Source organism: Bacillus rossius (assembly GCF_032445375.1).
Source record: "Bacillus rossius redtenbacheri isolate Brsri chromosome 9 unlocalized genomic scaffold, Brsri_v3 Brsri_v3_scf9_2, whole genome shotgun sequence".
Taxonomy (NCBI): Eukaryota; Metazoa; Arthropoda; class Insecta; order Phasmatodea; family Bacillidae; genus Bacillus; species Bacillus rossius.
The window spans coordinates 17,666,527-17,675,477 of record NW_026962013.1 but is presented as its reverse complement, the minus strand read 5'-3'; the positions used below and the strand labels follow the sequence as shown (position 1 = coordinate 17,675,477).

At 37.0% G+C, this 8,951-nt stretch overlaps 1 protein-coding gene across 3 annotated transcripts in view; it reads right to left on the bottom strand.

The window, feature by feature from the left end:
* The window catches only part of LOC134543141 (terminal nucleotidyltransferase 5C), a 191,751-nt gene that overhangs the window by 5,755 nt on the left and 177,045 nt on the right, over nucleotides 1-8,951 (bottom strand). Inside the window, exon 1 of one of the 3 annotated variants that reach the window (XM_063387991.1) lies at nucleotides 3,748-3,882. The exons of 1 other annotated variant lie outside the window; for it this stretch is intronic. The gene's annotated coding sequence lies outside the window, so the exon portion shown is untranslated. One more of the 3 variants, XM_063387992.1, reaches the window with a different exon arrangement.

The window sequence follows — 8,951 nt, the reverse complement described above, 5'->3', positions numbered from 1 at the left end:
GAAAAACTATTTGGCCGTAAGAATGGTAGGGGACTGGAATAGTTTGGAAGGAGAAGGTGACAGGAATGATGTACGGTTCAGGAGGAGGACAAAGGAAAAATAAGCAGGACTGCCGTCACCGAACTTGTGCCCTAACCGCAGCAGGATTTAGAAAATTTGAAATTGAAAAAAAAATAATTGCATCAAACTCCCCTAAACAAGAGAAGAAAAAAAGTTGGTAGACATTCACGACGCATCCACGCACACCCACCAGTCGAAATGTGGGTTGAATAGATTGTGGCACAAAGCGTATCGGCGCGCGAATACCGGCTCGTAGTCCGCGCGTTCCAGCGTGACGTATACGCCAGACGAGCGTGTGTCAATGGGTCGATCTTTTTGTTTCGGAACGAGTACACATGCTTATGAATTTCAAACGGCTGCAGTTCACAAACGAGTACACGTTAAAATACAGAGGCTCAAGTTTGAGTTTTAACGACTGTTTTGGCACTTAAATGTGATGCGTTCTCTATACAGTTAAAACAAATTTTAACCTTAGCCACAAATCGCTAAACTCTCTACTAATGCAGTGAACTATTTGAGGTTAATTTTTTGAACTTTTAGAAAAACGTTTAACGTGTTAAGGTTTCAGAAATGCCTAAGGTTGGAAAGTTTGTGTCGTTTATGTAAATCAAGTTGCATTGTGGGTCTCAGAACTTACGATATAAACTTAATCTTTTCAATAATCGTGGAAAAAATTAAGTACAGGGAGGGTTGTCAATGAGAAAGAAGCATATTACATTAAGAGATATTTTTTAAAAAAAATCAGAGCGTAAATGCGAAACTTTAAAAACTATACTACGTTCCATCCTGAATGTCTTGACATTTTCGTTGCACTAAAAGCAATATCGTAATTCTCCAAGATGATCACACATCTTTCCTTCAACAATTGGTCGTAACAATATGGCTGTCGGACTCATACAACCCTAAGGTGTTCCGCTGGTATTATTTAATTATTTCACTCATTAGAAGCAATAAAACAATGACAAACCATTTTGTCCTAACATGTAAATCAAATAAAAAAATTCCCGTTAACTAATTAGCTTATCAAAAGGTATCAAAAAAATTTAAATCTTTTATAATCTAATAAGTTTCCTTTCATAAACAGAGCAACTATTAAAACAACGCTGATAACAGTCGTTACAAATCAGCACATGTCCTCCAGCACCTCAAACAGCTTATTCAAAAATCTTTAGTCTTCAGTATGCATTTTTAGGCAACTAATTTAGTCAGAACGGTTAGGCATCATTTAAGTGTTGTACGTAGTGTACGCAAAGGTACATCACAGGGAAGTGATCCGTAGGCAATCTACATGCAAGGAAACGTGTGCGACAGACAACGGGTGACTAAAAATATCTCATGACTGGCACTTCTAAGTGCTAATAATACCGACGCCGGGTGGTTAGCTGGCGGACTACGCGCAACACGTGTGGAGCGTGTGTGGACATGACACGCTGAGGAATGCGCTTACGCGTCAACACGGCAGTTGCGAAATGACCGTCTGCCGTACACGCGGCAAGAACGTCTACAATCTCCGACCAAGCAACTGCCGACAACTGTACCTCTCATTAAAATCAGATTTCCCCTGTATTTATGCAGAGTAACGGCTTCTGTGGGAAGAAAAAGCCCACAACTTAAGTGAAAGATTGTTAAAGTCAAGTCAGCTACGTTACCATTACATATTTAATACGTAAATGGTATAGTTACCGTAGCTAACTTAACATTTCACTTTAGTGAATTGCCTTTCTTTCCCAACAAGTCACTCCTCAGCATTTAAAAATTGAGGGCATAAAGTTTCATATCCGTGAACACAACTAAATTTTTAATTTAATTCTAACGTTGAAAACACTACGAATTTCTGTATCATAAAGCTTTAATCTCAAAAAGTACAGTCATAACCGCAGCACTAAAAGCTGACCAACATTACCATTCAGAAATTTAAAATCCTCTCACCTGGCAGTTCGTTGAATGAAACAGACGATGATGACAGTTTAGGATTAGAAAATGCATTTCATTGTAGGCTTCGATTGTTTAATACAAAATAAATAAAATCTCCCTGCTAATTGAAGTAATTTAACCAAGCTACGCCTGCAAACTCTGAAAGTAAAAATTATATAGTACGAAGAGGGGGGGGGGGATCAGATTTAAGACATTTACTCTCGTTATTAGAAAATATCTAAATTGGCGCGTCACATGCGTCAGTTACGAACGAGGATGACGATCGATTGCACAACTACAGCACCTCTGACACTGCCATATGGCAGCAGGGCGGACGTAAGTCAATACCACGAAAACAAGGCCAATCGTGAATACTGCATTTCATAAAATCACACACATGCACTTCGAAAAACCGACACCTAAATTAGTAACGTGCTTTGAATTTATAAACCAGCTCCTGGAAGCTTGACAGCATTGAAAAGCAAAATAATAGCGGTTACGTATTTCACTCAATAGTCCCCAATAGGTCGTGAAAACTGACCTGGCATTTGACATTTATGCTGGGGAAGGGAATGAAACTTAACTACCGTGAGATGACCTTTGCGCTTAACGCATTGCCCGTATCGGTTTTCACAATGTCACGAAACCAACAGGTAAACTTGTGCTGTTACTCCACAAAATGTAATACTCTACGACGGAAAACTACGGACATGTGAGCGGACGAACCATCATTACGCAATCTAACACACGCCCGTCACACTTTATGACGCTGTCCAAGTCAACGGGGAAAAAAAATACACAAAATATCAAAACTGCCAAACATTTTCATTACGTCTGTGTACTGTATTGTCATGTTAGGTGAAAAAAAACCATCAGCTAATAAAAACCACTAATGATTACAATTGAATGTAAACGTAAAATAATCACATCGTTTCTAAAGTCAACATGTCCGACACTTTTCGACCACTAATCCAGCATTTAATCGTAATTGATTTGTATCGCAAAGTTATCATTGCTACTATCAGTGAATTACTTGGCAGTTTAAGCTACAGATCTTGCGAGACTATGCAATGCAAGCATATTGTGGTCACCAACGGTTTAAAATAGTTTAACAATTGGAGAAAGTAAATTAATGTTTAATTAGGTAAATGCTGACAGGACTTCACTGACAAATACGCAGCGAACAAAATGGAAACGTGTGAATAGAAATGACAACCACAGTAACAGGTATCGACCAACCATGGTAAAAAAAAAAAAAAAAAAAACTTTAGATTTAACGCGTTTAGGAATTTCGTACCAATCTCTGGTGTTACAACACACGTTACATCAGTATCTCTCGGACGCTTTCACCAACCAAATAAAAAAAAACTTGGCGCTCGCTTTATAAAAAAGAAAACATTAGGATACCACTCCAACAATTTAAATTTTACTCGCAATTCCACTTCAGAGACAGAATGTTGCTGGCGTTACCTTATTATTTCACAGCTAGAAGCTCGAAACGGCAGTTGGCTGACCAAAGGTTCTACACAAAGCTCGCGAACTCCTGGGAAGCCCGACACACGAACCAGACACTTCCCTCGTGGAACCCACTTGTTGGCGAACTCCTTTTCAAATCGGCCCAGAATCAACAAGTGCAAGAGGTTTTCGCACGGCGTGCAAGACGCGAACGCGCCGCGACTGAACGACGATACATTTTTTCCGCTCCGGTTACAGAACTGACTGCGAAAATAAAAATAAATAGCCGAAGTAGACAAAAAAAAATATGTTACCAACCTCTCGTTAAGAACTGTCAATAACGCCCGAAACGTGCGCTTCTTTCAACGACCGTTTCGGGACCACGCACCGCTGACCCACTTGGAAGCCGACCGCGCGCGACCACAGCCGAGCTAGGACTGACACGACCCGACTTTGTTGCTAGGCAACGCTCGGTGAAAGGGACAGTGAGGCAGCTGCGTGACGTCACTCGGCTTCCCTCTCCCCCCCCACTTTACCCACTCCGCACCAAGGGAAAGGAGGGGGGGGCCACGCAGTGGCGCCTCGCGGCGGCCGCGAGCGGAACCGAGCCGCTCCGATGACGTCACGAGACTCGAGGCGGCGTGGGAGGCCGCTTCGGAGAGGGAGCGAGACGGGATAACTTTTGAAAAAAGGGGGCGCGCGGTCGGGCGGGAGATGTGCGGGGCAGCCTGGGGGTGGCTGGGGGTGGCTGAGCGCTATGTATAGCCGCCCCCGCGAGGGGCGTCATCGACCCGCGGGCAGGTATGAATGAATCTGTGCACAGCTGCGCCGCGGATGAATGGAAGGGGGTGGTACATGTGACCGACAAGGGAGCGAAAATTTTTCCATGCGCCACCCCTTCCCCCTCCTTTTTTTTTTTTACCTTCATCGCATTTTTTTCCCCCCGTGTGGCAATACCGGTAGCTACATTTTAGAACTTTTAAAAAACAGCGTACTGATGAACTGATACTACCTCAAAGGTTTTTTTTTCCTTCTTTGAACACTACGTGGAACTTAATGTGACATACGAAGAATCTCCACAATAAATAAATAAATACAACAAAAACATACTAAATAAGTTTACTTGCTCTCACTGAGCAATATTACAAAAACCAAAGCCAGATATGGATATTATTATGATGATTAAAGACTATCAGTACTATTCCACTGAATCATCTAGTCGGTAGCAAAGACTGAAGCAATTTTACACTGGAAAACGGGGCTAATGGATCACGATACTGTAAGCACTATATAATAATGAGAAGCCTAAGATGTACATCAAGCTCTGTCCCTGCCCGAACACGCCCGAATATTCACCTTCGGCCAACCTCGGGATTTGATTTATTTTTGCGCAGGAAAAATGAATTCAAATATTAAAAGTGGTCGGTTAGGTTAGCTATATTAAAACACTTCAAAAATCTATGGACGGTTAGTTAGGTTAGTATAGCTACATTAAAATAAACAGAGAAATATAAATATATATAAATAAACCCGAGGTTGGCCGAAGGTGAATATTCGGGCGTGTTTGGGCAGGGACAGAACTTGAAGTACATCTTAGTCTTCCCATATAATAATAGGTGCCATCGAAATAAATACTATTTACTTGACTTTGGTAGGTAGCAAATAAAATTTACAAGACTGGAATTTCCAGAAGCTGGCCGAGTTGCGACGGGGAACGCAACTGTGATCGTTACCGTGAAGGCTGGGAAGAGTAGAAAGCATCCAGTTTGATCTTTGACCTTATCGTCTCTGCTCCGGATATGTGCCTCCCGCCTCCACACCGTCTTTTAAAGCATCTTTGACGAAGGGATTCTCTTCCGGGCCGGGAGAGGAATTTTGTGAAATTAATAATCGCATCCTCAACACCCCTCACATTCTTTGTCCTCTCTCGTTTACGGTACCGCCTAAACGGTGACAGGCGTGCGCTTGGTATGTTTCACATACGCTGTGTTCTACGTGTTAAATCTATTTTCGCCCAATTCTACCTTTTTTTGGTACAACATCGTTTTCAATAAAAAAAAACAGTAGGTACTGTTAGTTTTGTGTGATTTTTTTTTCACAACCATAAAATATTTATAACATAAAAATACAAAGCGTTGAGGTATCACAAAAAAAACTGGCTCAATGCTCTCTATAAAGTGTACATTCCCTGTTTTTAACATTGTAGAAAACTCTCACGGTAATAATGGTAACATTTCAAGCGTCACCTGACGCGAAGAAGGATTGTCGTGCAGATCAGATCCTAATGGAACGGTACTGATCTGAGGAAACATTTAAGCAGATAATGTTATCTTCAACAGATTATACTAGTATGTTGTTGACATGCGACTAAAGGCATATGTCCGACAAGGGATTGGTAAGGGGGGGAGAACACCCAGTTAATCATGTTCCCCGTGTTTTAAACTGGGGCCGCCATACAGTGAAAACGAAATTTTTGAAAATAAAAATACAAAGAATTAGTAGTTTTAAATTTTTGTGGAGTGATTTTCAAAAAACAGTACAATGTGTGTAATATTACACACAAGTTTCCATAAAAACCAATTTTTGCTATGGGCTTCGGTTAAAACACACTAATATACATATTTTATGCCAATAACAAACGTGTTAAATTACATATTCGGACGTATATGTGAAACAACAATTACATGTTTTAAATTATTCAATGTCCTGTTTTTTTATCAGTGCAATGTGGTGGTATATTATTGCATGAAATTTATCAGAGTACATTTATAACAAAAATACACATAAGTTTAAAAAAATACATTTAATTTACTTATTTATATAGATTATATATACTTAATTATAAAAGGGGTATTTTCATTACTTAATTATTTATTAGTGTGAACGATGTTGTAAATGTTAAGTGGCTAGATCGCTCACGTTGTTGGAAGTGTGTACTTACTTAATCATTAAAATACGATAAAATTAAAAATCGCAGTTGTGGTACATTTAAGTATGCATGCATATGTAAATTTATATTCCACGTAGTAAAAATTGCATATATACAAAATAGTTGCAATAAATATAGTTTTTACATTTACTTGAGCAAAAGAGTAAAAGTAAGTACACCAAAACCTGTAGGTGTAAAATTATACTAACATTGGCGAAGACAATGATACAACATATATTTTGTGCAACCTTTTCTTTTTAAGTGTACCCTTATCAGAGAAGGTCGATACAATCATACAGTTCGAAATTTCTGGGCGTTTCATGGACACTTCAGGTTTTATCTCGAGCTCTAAAGGAAGAAGTTGATTGAGCTTTGTAACGTTGATAACGTTCTTTGGAGGTCTTGGGGAGGATGGAAACTCCATTGTTTGTTTATTTTTTTATTTTTTATTTATTCATTTCATTCCGTAGACCCCTTACAAACTGCTGGAGTTCTGGGATATGGAACATGTCAGTTTTATATACATTAAAAAATAACATATCTAAGATCAGCGCTTACACATAAACCCACAGCAATACATAAATACAGTAATCTATGTACAAAAGAATAACAAAAGTATGTATAGTATTTGATTACATATTTAGACACCATTTCACATATACATTTAGCTTGAGACTTTATTATATTTGACAGATTTATTAATTTTTTAATAGTGGATCTTCTTATTATATTATACAATACTAAATATCAAATGTGAGATAAAAGTTATTGTATTACAAGAAGTAGAATAAAATGTCAAACAGTTAGTATGTGAGAAATTCATCCACTGTATAGAGTGTCTGAGATAAAAGAAGTATTTTAAGAGGCCGTGTCAGTAAATTTTTATTTCCAATATTCTGGTCTAGAAGTTCTCTCTTTTAACAGTGAGATTTAGTGGCTTATTCAACCGAAGTAACTGTAACCGCAGCGCGTGATAAAACTACTATACCGCCAGATTACTCGACGAAAAATGTATCTGGTTCCTCGACAATCTGAGAGGATGACAATCTGACCGGCGGCTCACTAGGAAATTGCGGATGCAGGGATTCAGAATCAAGAAACCTCACATTTACAACTGTAGTATGAGTCGTATCTAAAAATTTTAATACTTTAAATGTATCGGAATACAATTAATCTTCAAACATGTGGTAATTATTCTTTATCTGGATGTAATATTCCGTGAAAAATAATGGTAGTTGACATTAAAAAGTATACGAAATTCATAGTGTAACGTTTTAAAAGGATATTAACATAAATTCTTATGCTTAGATATTGCATATGCATTACACACAATCTAAATACAATCTCACTTAAGTCGGACTACCTAATTTTTTTACAATGCACCATCATACAGTTTAACAGAGGTAGGAGAGAGAACCTCTTATCGATGTTGTTTCAAAGAATCTAAATTTACAAATGTTACTATTTATCTTATTATGATATGTATCTTTATGAATAAGAATTTACAAAAAAAAATGAATTGATTACATTACACTTTAACATTACAAAAGACTAAAACACTAACAAAACTTAGTTTTATATATTGTTGTAGCATATTAGAAGACGAAATAACTCACTAGACTAACATTAAGAGGGCTGTATCACAAATTTACTTTACAGAGAAGAAAATATCTTTTAAAGATATTTCATTACCTCATTGATTACATAATACTGCCGTTGATGTGATCGTAGATATAAAGTATTGAAAAATTAGATTTCATTATGTTTATGTAAATATTTAGAAAACGTTATTGCTTATAGATGCTCATTATTTAAATAATAAAGAATCTTTTACTTTTATGTACTGGACAAACAAAATACTTATAAGTTAATAAGCTTAGTTGAATAACATCTTCAATTTGTATTGAATTCAATGTACAAATTGAAAATCATGTACAATGAATGCAACTGATTGAATTCAATAAATATTTGATCTTGTGAAACGGCCATAATGGTGATGTAGATAATTATAGATACTCACATGCATTTTGAGAGTCCTTATAAAGCCTATTACAATTCTATAAGTATACATTTAAATGATTTTAAAATAGACATGTGTAATATAATTAAAACTTGTTTAAATAAGATCATAACAAAAAAAAATGAAAATCCTTCAACAGTAAGTTATGTTTTATAAGATTTTAACAAAACACACATACCATAAGAGAATATTAATCATGCCACATAATTCATCACAAAATATTCATTCCAATAGGCGCTACGTAAAAATAACTTCTATTTTTATGCTGATAACTTTGCATTGTTTTATATATATCATTATTTCTAACTTTTAATATTCTCCACACATTAACTGAAATTAAGTATTTTCAGAGCCTTAGCAAGTGTTGGTCTGTACCACATACAGTTCGTACGATATCTCTACGTGAAACACATACAGTTCATTATTTGTAATTTTAATTATATTTCCATGAACATAATGAAATTAGTATAGGGCCTAGGTTGTTCACTGTTGAGTACTTCTGAAGTATTTTCATTGTGAGTTAACATACATACCAAATGCCATTCTTCCAGTAAAGTTACAAAGAAGACAACA